Raw genomic sequence first — 10,286 nt, 5'->3', positions numbered from 1 at the left:
CAAGTAGATTCACACCCTTTCAGTTGGTGTATGGTTTGGAAGCAATCTTATCGACATAATGTGACATTTCATCTTTGAAACTCGTTATTGACCTGTTACTCAACACTTTTGAAGAAGCGTGTTTCTTGGAACTAATCCATTAGGATGAAACTCGTCATGATGCTGCATTGGCTAACGAAGCACATAAGAAATGAATCAAGGTACAATATGATAGAAATGTTAAGCCTCGTATCTTCGCAAAAGGAGACATAGTCTTGCTTTACAATCAAGAAGCTAATAAACTTGGAGCAGGGAAATTTGAACCAATGTGGATGGGTCCTTATATTATCAAGCGTTTTTTGGAAAAAGGTACCTATGAGTTAGTAGACTATGATGGGATTCCATTGTCGCAGCCCCAAAATAGGCTATACCTCAAACATTACTATGCTTAATTGATTTTAGTAAAACTCATTGTATATGCTTTCATTGCATGTGTGTGTGTCTTTTAGAGTTTTTATCTGGTTAGTAATCTGCTTTGCATTTATTGCAGATGTTGGAATCTTTAGAACCATTTGTTGGTTACGCTGATGGTGCTAGTCGTAGTACGCAGAACCTATCTTCTGCAGCATGGGCTATTTTCACTCCAAGTGGTGAGTTAGTGAGTTTTCAAGGGATTTGTATCGGTCGATCGATGAACAACATCACTGAGTATAGCACGTTGATTGAACTTCTCTCTGATGCCATTTCACTTGGAATTCACTGAATCATCGTTAGGCTAGACTCACAACTCGTTGTACTACAACTTACAAGTGTGTATACCATTTGAAACCCAAAAATTCTTCATATGTTCCTTAGAGTTCGTATTTTGGAAAGGCATTTTGAATACATTCAATATCAACATATTTCCAGAAACTTTAACACATTAACTGATTCTCTAGCGAATTATGTGTTAAATAGACATTTGTGACACATGTAAAAGTAACATTTTCAATTCACATCATTAGTTGAATAGGATTGCACATAACCATAGAAAAATCTGAAAGTAAAATAGATAGGTGTTTTAAATTTTTTTACAAAATTTGTGTCCAAGACACATTTGGTCATCTAACCCAAAAAATCAAAATGCATGCAAAAACATCCTAAGTAGACCTAGTGATGCTCATGATAATAGGTCACAACCTATGCTATCATGCGCAAAAGCCTCATCTAGTGGCTAGGAACACCAATAGTGTGGTGCTGCAGCCTCATAGGTAACTCCTCGATTTGGACATCCAGAATACCAAGGGTTAATCCCTCTATGTGATCCTACAACTCTGCCAAGGTCTCGACCAAATCCAAGTCCTAGAGAACTGCTCTCCCATTTTTTCTTTGCGCTGCCCATCTGCATGCTATTGGTGTCCCATAGGTTGAATAGTACCCACAACTACATGCATGAGAATTATTTTAGTTTAGTCTTGGAAACATTAAAAACACAAAAACATGGAGAAACTTGAAAAATCAAAAAAAACTTTGGTCAAACAATTTACCTATGGCACCCCATTGTGCTATAACTGGTAGAATCAAGTCTGGATCTCGACGGAAATCCATCCCTGAGTATGGATGATCCTCAATGACATGGTGTTGTTGATCAAGCCAACTAAAGAATGTAGTGGAAAAAATGATTGTTGACTGACCCACATGTCAAGCCATCAATTCAACCCAGCTTTGCATACGTGGATCTCTAGGACCAGCTACACCCACTAATACATGTTGTGGTTGCATTAATGGAATTTTCTCTAAGGTAAGAGTGATTAAGATCGAAAAATAGTAGAAATTCTTGGTCTTACCACTTTTTACCTTGGTGAATTGTTGTTTCAGTGAAGAAAGCATGACCTCACACCAGTTGAATACTTTTGGCTCTAGACACTCAAGTGCATACTGCATATATGATCTGTTCGCCAGATGTAGTGTCACACTGCCAGCCAACTTTATGATTGTGAAGAGGATCGTTCTCAAAGGAAAATCACCTACATCCCTGATGTTTATTTTCCCATCCTTGCTAGGCTGTGTACCTGGCCGACAAAACTGTCAAATGTAATCTCTAATCGATTCACCTCCATAGGCAAATCCAGAAAGTGAGATGGGGGCACCTCACCTCGATAGTCCGATAAGAAAGTAAATATCATCAATGGTAATAGGGAGCATATTTCCCCTTATGTGAAATATTTGATCTATCAGATCCATGCATGAACAAGGAACTGCAATAGTTCTATTTGTTGCCTCATTCCAGACAACTTGAAGTATTTGAGTAACCCACAGTTTCTGAGGGCCTCAACTGTACCCAGATTGTTTAGGGAAACCATGAATTTCTCTTCATGCTCTCTTTCTCACCATGTAATTGACATTCTGATTCGATGAAAGCTCGAAATCCAATCATAAGCTTAGTTAGGATCCTTTCCATGCAAAAAACGGGGCTAATTGTGGAGCAAACAACTAAAACAAATTGGGGAAACTTGCCCAACATAGCCCAGACATAGAGATAGTGTGCTGCAGAGCAGGGAGCCTTTTATCAGGGTTCTCTTAAGCGCAGTTTTTGATGTGAAAGCCTGCGCTGATCCCAGGGAAAAAAAATTAAACCCCAGAGGCCCCAAAAAACCCTAAAACTTGCATGAAATAGTAAAAGAATGACCTTTAAAGAAAGAGGAGGGGTAGATCTCCTACCTGGTCTGGACGACATGAGAAATGGTCCACATAATCTCTCGCAATCAACTGATGAAGTTCGAGGTAAAAAACTATCCCAGGGCACAAAAGTGAATGGTAAGTCTCAAATGGTAAAAATGTCATGGTAAAAACTTGTTTTATGTTTATTTCATGTTCATATTAGTATTTGCCTATTTTTACCTATGAAACATGTATTTTTAATCCATTTGGTGATGTTTTGAGCATGTTTTATAGCTCACTTACATAATTTGACGTGCTCGATTGTAAATTGTACCTTTGACCACAGAGCATACTTTTATCTCTTTTTCAAACTCTGTTAAATAATGAAAAAGGAACCCCCTTGGAGTCCTCTTTAAGCTCTTTTCAGACTCTCTAAACGTGACAATATTTCCGAGCGTTTGTCCTTTTCAGCTTGTTAACGAATTGGAAATGACATCTACTCAGTATAAGTTTAACCCTTTTCCGGGCTGGGATAGAGTTAACTACGAAAAAGGAATACGTTGATCGAACATGGTCAATAGGTTCTCTCTCGTATTGTTTTACACTCTTTCGAGCTTAAGAGACAAATCTATGAAAAAGAACTTGTGGAGTTTTCCTTTTGTTCCTTTCAAACTCTCTAAACATGAAAAGGACTGAGTTATCTTTGTCGTTGAACTCGTTAAAACATCAAATAGCAACAAACTTGTCCATCTAGATAGGACCGAGTTTCACCTTTGCTAGACTCGTTAAAACATCACATAGCAATGGATTCACCCGAAGGGTGGAATTATACAACAAGCATATGTTATCCTCCTCAAGCTTGATAAAAAATAAAGAGGTACTGGTCAGCAATGACTGGGGAAAATTGGAAAAGGGGAAAACCACTTTGTGGTAGCAGGTCGCTCTTAAACATGACACTTTCACTCCATCACTGTGACTATTTGGGTTGGGTTATTAGCTTGATGGTTATCATACCATTGGTCTATCATACCATCCATCACTTTGTTTTGGGTCAATGATACCAGTTCATTTCAGTGTCGCTGACATGTTCAAAAGAAGTCATCCAGTTTAAATTCATCCTTTGCAGTACCATAAACCTTCATTTTCATGACTGCCATTCCTGAACCTTGTGTCATCAGTACAATTCCATCTCCAAAATCATTACACTCATTTCGTGTTGTTGATGTGGGATACATCAAGGCCCTCCTGTGAGGAATCGCTTCTTGTCGACATCAGCACATTATCCAAGAAGTTGGCTTAGAAACACCCTTCCAGTACCTTGAGGCTTGCATACATCAGTGGCAGGTTTCTCGCTTTCGACGATAGGTTGACATCAATGACCTTCGACCGAAAGACTTTGTATGGTGTTCGAAATAAAAACATCTATTCACACCATGGAGAATGTACTGCAGTACCTTGAGGATCATTATCATTATTGGTGATTTCTCTCGCGTCTGTTAACAACTTACATCATTGGCTGGTAATCAGACAGTGTCTTCCCTTGTTCAACTTCAGATCACATATTCACATGGTTATACTCGTACTTGAGCGAATAATTGAATGAGATAGAAGACCCTGGATCTAGTTTCATCCATCTGGGCTGTGATTTCAGGAGTATTAAATCATATGTACAATGGCTTTACATTGATGGTCATTCTGATCATGGGTCTATATTTGTAGATGACTGTTTATGTACATGCAATGAAAGTTCATAAGCTGAGTGTGGGTATGCCTTCCGTCAACAAATTCATGAAAAAATCAAATATCATGATATATGTATTGTAATTGATGTAGGTCACCTTCCACTTCGAAACCTCCCCATCACATCGTAAAGCATTTCATTCGAAATTTGCATTTTTCGACTTCATGCTTTAGGTGGCAGCTGCTACAGATCCATTTGAGAACATCACTCCCATCATCCAGATCAATGTTTTAGGTCTCATCAAACCCTAATTTCAGTTGCTACATGCCCTAAACAAGTCACCCTTTTGAATGCCTCCTTCCCAGACAGTTTCATGACTTAAAGACATCCTAAAATGACCTCTAGAGGGACCAGTGCAGATAGGCCCATGTAAGGGTGTGTTGCAAAGCAATTGAGTCCATGCCACGGTGTTCTGCAAAGCACTTAGGTCCTCTTTCACCTGTGATGGGCGAGATTGAGCAAAATTCACATAGGTTTTGGGGAATATTCCTATCTCTTGGAGTCATTCAAAAGTTTCCCTCACTTATCAACTCCTATGAGCTCGAAAATGGATGAGGAATGAGTTAAGATGCATCCTATCCTCTCATCCCTTCCTCCATGGAACTAATTCTAAGTATGGAAGGCCATTCAATACCCCCATTTATGACATAACCTCCTTCATCCTCCTATAAATTGAACACTCATCTAAGTGATCAGGGGTTGGACTATGTTGAATTGTAAGGAGATAATATTGCTATGAGAATTGGATTTGAGACAAGTATTGTTATGCTACAAGTTTGTCATGCTTTTGATGTGATGTGGATGGGATCCAAGCTAGAGGAGTGACTTCGAATCAGACATGATGGTTGTAATTCCTTCTTCTATTCAATAAAGTATTTGAACCTTTTTCCCATATGTTTGTATTGATATATGATGCTTATATGTGTGAATGTATCTGATTCCATTTACTTGTATTCAATAGATCTTTTGCTTTGATTGGTTCTTTGTCTTCTGTTTGTTTTTATAGGTACTTCTCAAGCGTGTTAAGTATGGGGAGGAGCGATAGGATCGGTACAAAGGAGACAAGAGGAAAGTGGAACTACAAGTAGGTCTTCTCATCCTCTTTGTCTTATCTATTGCTTATAGGAAAAGGCTAAAGTGCTTTAAACTGTTGTTCTAGATATGGCTACTTATCTAGGGAATTAGTATTTATCCGTAGATACCAAATTCTCCAAAACAGTTAGTGTTTGGGAACTTGATTCATTGGAGAAGGCATTCAGGGTGGCAAGAAAAGTTGAAAGCAAAATTATGGCAATAAGGAATTCTACTACTCACAATTATAAAGATGGAAGTGTTGTTTATCCTTGTCTTCCACAACCTATAAGGTTGACACCACGACAATTGGAGGAAAAAAGAGAAAAAGGGTGATTTGTTGTTGAATGTTAGTTTTGCTGTGCTAATTTCAATTATAGATTTATAAACAAATGCTTATCCATTGCTTCATGTGCATAGGTTTCCTTAGGTTGTTTGTGAATGTAAACATGTAATTTTGATCAAGTTTTAATGTGAAATTGATTAGAAAATTAGAATAAAAGAAAAATGTTGAACAACAACAACAAAAAGTACAACAAACCATCAATTGAACACTTAACACAATGTTTTGATGAAGGATTTCACCCCTCCTAGGCTACATCTCCTTGGTCCAGCTTCCATGGCTTGGGCCTCTGTATTAGATCAATATGAAAAAAATGTTGTTTACAAAGCTCTACTGCTCCTGAAACCTATTCCATTGTGTTCAGAATGTCAAAATTAGCTAGGAACACCTTTTCCTGAGCTCAATTTGGTCAAAAAATGCCACAATTATGACTCCAACTATCTTTCCCTAGAAAAGCTCCTCTAGAACTAGATGAACTCTAGTTAAGTTCGCTAAACTTGGAGAAATGGATGAAACTGTCAAGTTTTGCTAAAAGTGCTGCTGAATTAAACTGAATTTTAATTAAATAAAACTCAGGTTAATTAATAATTAACTTTGCTTAATTAACACTAATCCAGTTTTAACGGATTTTACCGCTAACCATTTGAGCTAACAGTTATGGGTGGACACATGTCTCACATTAAATATCGCACTATCCGCCGGGTTAATTGACCACCACCTTAACCATAACTGTCGGAGTTTAATGCATTCACATGGTTTGCGCTAACCGTCACGGTCGTGGTTTATGTTGGAGCCGCCGGATGTTACATTAACCGTTTGCCGTCACCGTTGGCATGTTCATATGGGGAGGGCTGGCCCACAGGCTAGCACTCCTAACCACCAACCCAAACCACATTCAAATTCAAATATATGTGGAGAGATAATAGGTTAAGAAACATGTGGTGGCAGAGTTGCTTATGTGTTGTGGACTGTGTAGAGGATGTCACGGGGTCGAACCTTGCCGCCTCCATAAAATTTTGAAGCACTGTTCCGAGCCTGGTCCTTTGGGGAGGAACACGTGGCGGCCTTCGGGCTTGCCACTTGTCCCCTCCTCATTAGACCATCCTTAACCAATACAAAAGTGCCACATCACCACCTCTAACAACTAGTAAAATTCTGACACTTGGCAAGCTCCAGTTGATCCGTTGACCATAGTTGACCTTGCACAGTCACCTGCCACATCAACAGTATCGACTGCTAATTATGCATTTTTTTATAAATTTCGCCTATTTAACAAAGCAGGCAAAACTCGATAACTTCCTCATACAAACTTGGTTTCCAGCGAAATGAGTTGCGTTACGATCATTTTGCTGAGACGGACGTGGTCGTTCGGTTTCGAGCCATACTAAGAACTTGATTTTTGAGCTAAACATTGAGCGCTTGATTATTCCTCCCCACTATAAGCCTTTTACACACCAAAATATACTATCAATTATTCAGCAGGTGTGGGTACAACTCCCACACCTTCTCGATCTGCAACCATTTGGCTTTAGAAGACTTTTGTCCCTTGAGTCCCACTATAAGGTATTCGACATTCCCTCTCTTTGAAGTTCTAGTTCTTTTGTCAAGTATGACATCATGTTGATGTGATCAAGATGTTCTGGCAAGAAATCATCTATTGATGGAAGTTGAACATGTTCTCCTTAATCATCAATCAAAGGAGGCTCAAACAATATGAAATTCTCAACATTAACAATAGAGTATATTTGCATATAAGGAGGCAAATCAAGCTTAAATGCATTGTTACCAATCTTTTCCAAAATTTTAAAAGGACCATAATAGATTGGCTTAAGATTCTTACCTTCCCCTTGAAGTCTCTCTTTGCTAATATATAACCAAACTTTGTCTCCAAATTGAAATTTGTGCCCAACCCTTTGTTTTTCATGCCTTGCCTTGTAGCTTCTTTGACTTCTTTCAAGTTGTTCCTGCACTATATGATGTATCAACTTAATTTGTTGTATGAAATTCCTTGCCTTATCAATGTCACTGTGACCATCAACGAAAACATCTTTCTCAAAGATAAAGTCTAATGGCGATCTTGGAAAGTACCCATAACATGCCTCAAATGGCGATGTGGTTGTGGAAGAATGATTTGCCCTATTGTATGCATGTTGTATGTAATGCAACTATTAATCCCACAACTTGGGATGTTTGCTACAATATTCTCTAAGAAGATGAATGATAGTTCTGTTGACCACCTCGGTTTGTCCATCTATTTGTGGATGAAAGGTTGTACTCTTCTTCAACTTTGTATCCATCATGTCCCACAAATTTGACCAAAAATCCCCAACAAATTGGGAATCTCAATCACTTACAATGGAAGTAGGAAGACCAAAATGAACCCATATGTTTTGGAAGAAAAGATGAGTTGTTTGTTCAGCTGTAATTTTTTTTTTACATGGTGTTAATATGCACATTTGGCTGAAGCTATCTACAACTACATACAAGTAATCATGACCTTTCCTTGAAAATGGAAGACCTCCTACAAAATCCATTGAGGTACTCTCTCATGGACGTGAAGGTACTGGAAGTGGAGTGTACAATCCTAGTTTCCAATTACTAGGCTTACTTGTTGCATACAAAGAACACCCTCTAATGAAACAAGATACATTATCAAACATGTGTAGCCAATAACAATACCTTTGGAGATTCGCTATTGTCTTGCCTACACCAAAGTGTCCAACAATCAATGAAGTGTGCGCCTCCCTTATGATATTTTTTCTTTCTCCCTGTGGAATACACAACTTTCCCAAGTGATACAACAAACTATTATGTACATGATAATCCAACTCTTCAATTTGGTTTCCTTGACTCATGCTTGCATACACATATCGAAAGTCATTATCATATGCATATTTCTCAATGCAACTTTCTTGCAGAACATAATTATGCTTGAGTATAATAGATGAATTTATAATAGGCCTTGAAAGCATATCAACTACCTTATTGTAGATTCCCTTTTTGTACTTGATATCCAAATGAAATCATTGTAGAAAACCCATCCATATGAACTGTCGTGACTGCTGCAAATTTGACTGTGACTGAAAGTACTGCAATGGTTGATGGTCGGTATGGATAACGGTCTCCTTCCCCATCAAGCAGTGTTTCCATTTTTTGACACTTTGTACCAGTGCATAAAGTTATTTGTCATAAGTGGGATAGTTTGTCACAACTCTATCAAAAATTTCAGAATGAAATGAAATGGGCTTACCATGCTGCATAAGAACTGCTCCCATGGTGTAATCACTAGCATTTGTTTGAATCTCAAATGGTTGTCTAAGATCCGGAAGAGCCAATACCAGCATTGAGCTGATATTTTGCTTCAAAGCATCAAATGCTTTCTGCTATGCATCTCCCCAACGGAATATTTTCTTGACACTTGTCAATGCATGTAATGGAGCTGCAATGGAAGAAAAATTAGCAATAAATTTCCTCCAATATTGTATTGCCCCTAAAAAGCTTCTTACCCCTGTAACTGTATTGGGCTTAGGCCAATTAAGAATGACCTCAAATTTAGAGGGGTTGATCTTGAGCACAGCTCCTCCAAAAATGTGTCCAAAATAAACTAAATAATTCTTGCCACATTCACACTTCGACATATTTAAAAACAACCGTTCTATTCTCAAGACATGAAGTACTTTGTTTACATTCATGACATGTTCATCTCTAGATTTGATGAATATGAGTATATCATTTAAGTACACAATGACAAAGTCATCTAGAAATGGTCTCAATACATCATTCATAACTCTCATGAAAGTAGCTAGAGCATTTGTAAGACCGAAAGGCATAACAAGCCACTCAAACAATCCTTGTTTAGTTTTAAATGTGGTTTTCCAAATGTCCTCTTCAGTTATTATAACTTGATGATAACCACTTCGTAAGTCTAACTTACTGAAATAATTTGCATACCTCAACTGATCAAGAAAATCATCAATTATTGGGAGTGGATAGCGATTCTTTACCGTGATTTTGTTCAGTGCACGGAAATCCACACACATCCGCCAAGTCTAGTCCTTCTTTGGCACCAAGACAATGGGTCAACCACATGGCAAAGTAGATGGGTGTATGATAGCTTTGTTCAACAATTCTTGAATTTGCTTCTTGATTTCCATGCTCTCCATAATCGACATGCGATACATGCCAATATTTGGAAGTGGAACATCTTGCTGCAGCTGTATCTCATGCTGAATTCCCCTCTTGGGAGGTAACCCCTTTGGTTCCTGAAACATCTCGCCATGCTTTCTTACCACATCAAACAAATCAGATTTCAATTTGTCATCATAACCTTCAAAATATTCATAATCAATATCATTCTTTTTCTTGATCATGAGAAGCACAAAATTTTTACTTGCATTTACTAGTCTCTTCATGTGCCCTTCATTAACCAAAGAAATGTTGAGATTTTTGCGATGGGCTCTCACAATGTACTCCACCCATTCTTGAGCAATAAGTAGTTGTTATCATGGCAAT

Source organism: Pinus tabuliformis, chromosome 3_1, assembly GCF_031772625.1.
Source record: "Pinus tabuliformis cultivar Carrire ecotype Pingquan chromosome 3_1, CPIR1, whole genome shotgun sequence".
Taxonomy (NCBI): Eukaryota; Viridiplantae; Streptophyta; class Pinopsida; order Pinales; family Pinaceae; genus Pinus; species Pinus tabuliformis.
Note: the sequence above shows the minus strand (reverse complement) of the source record.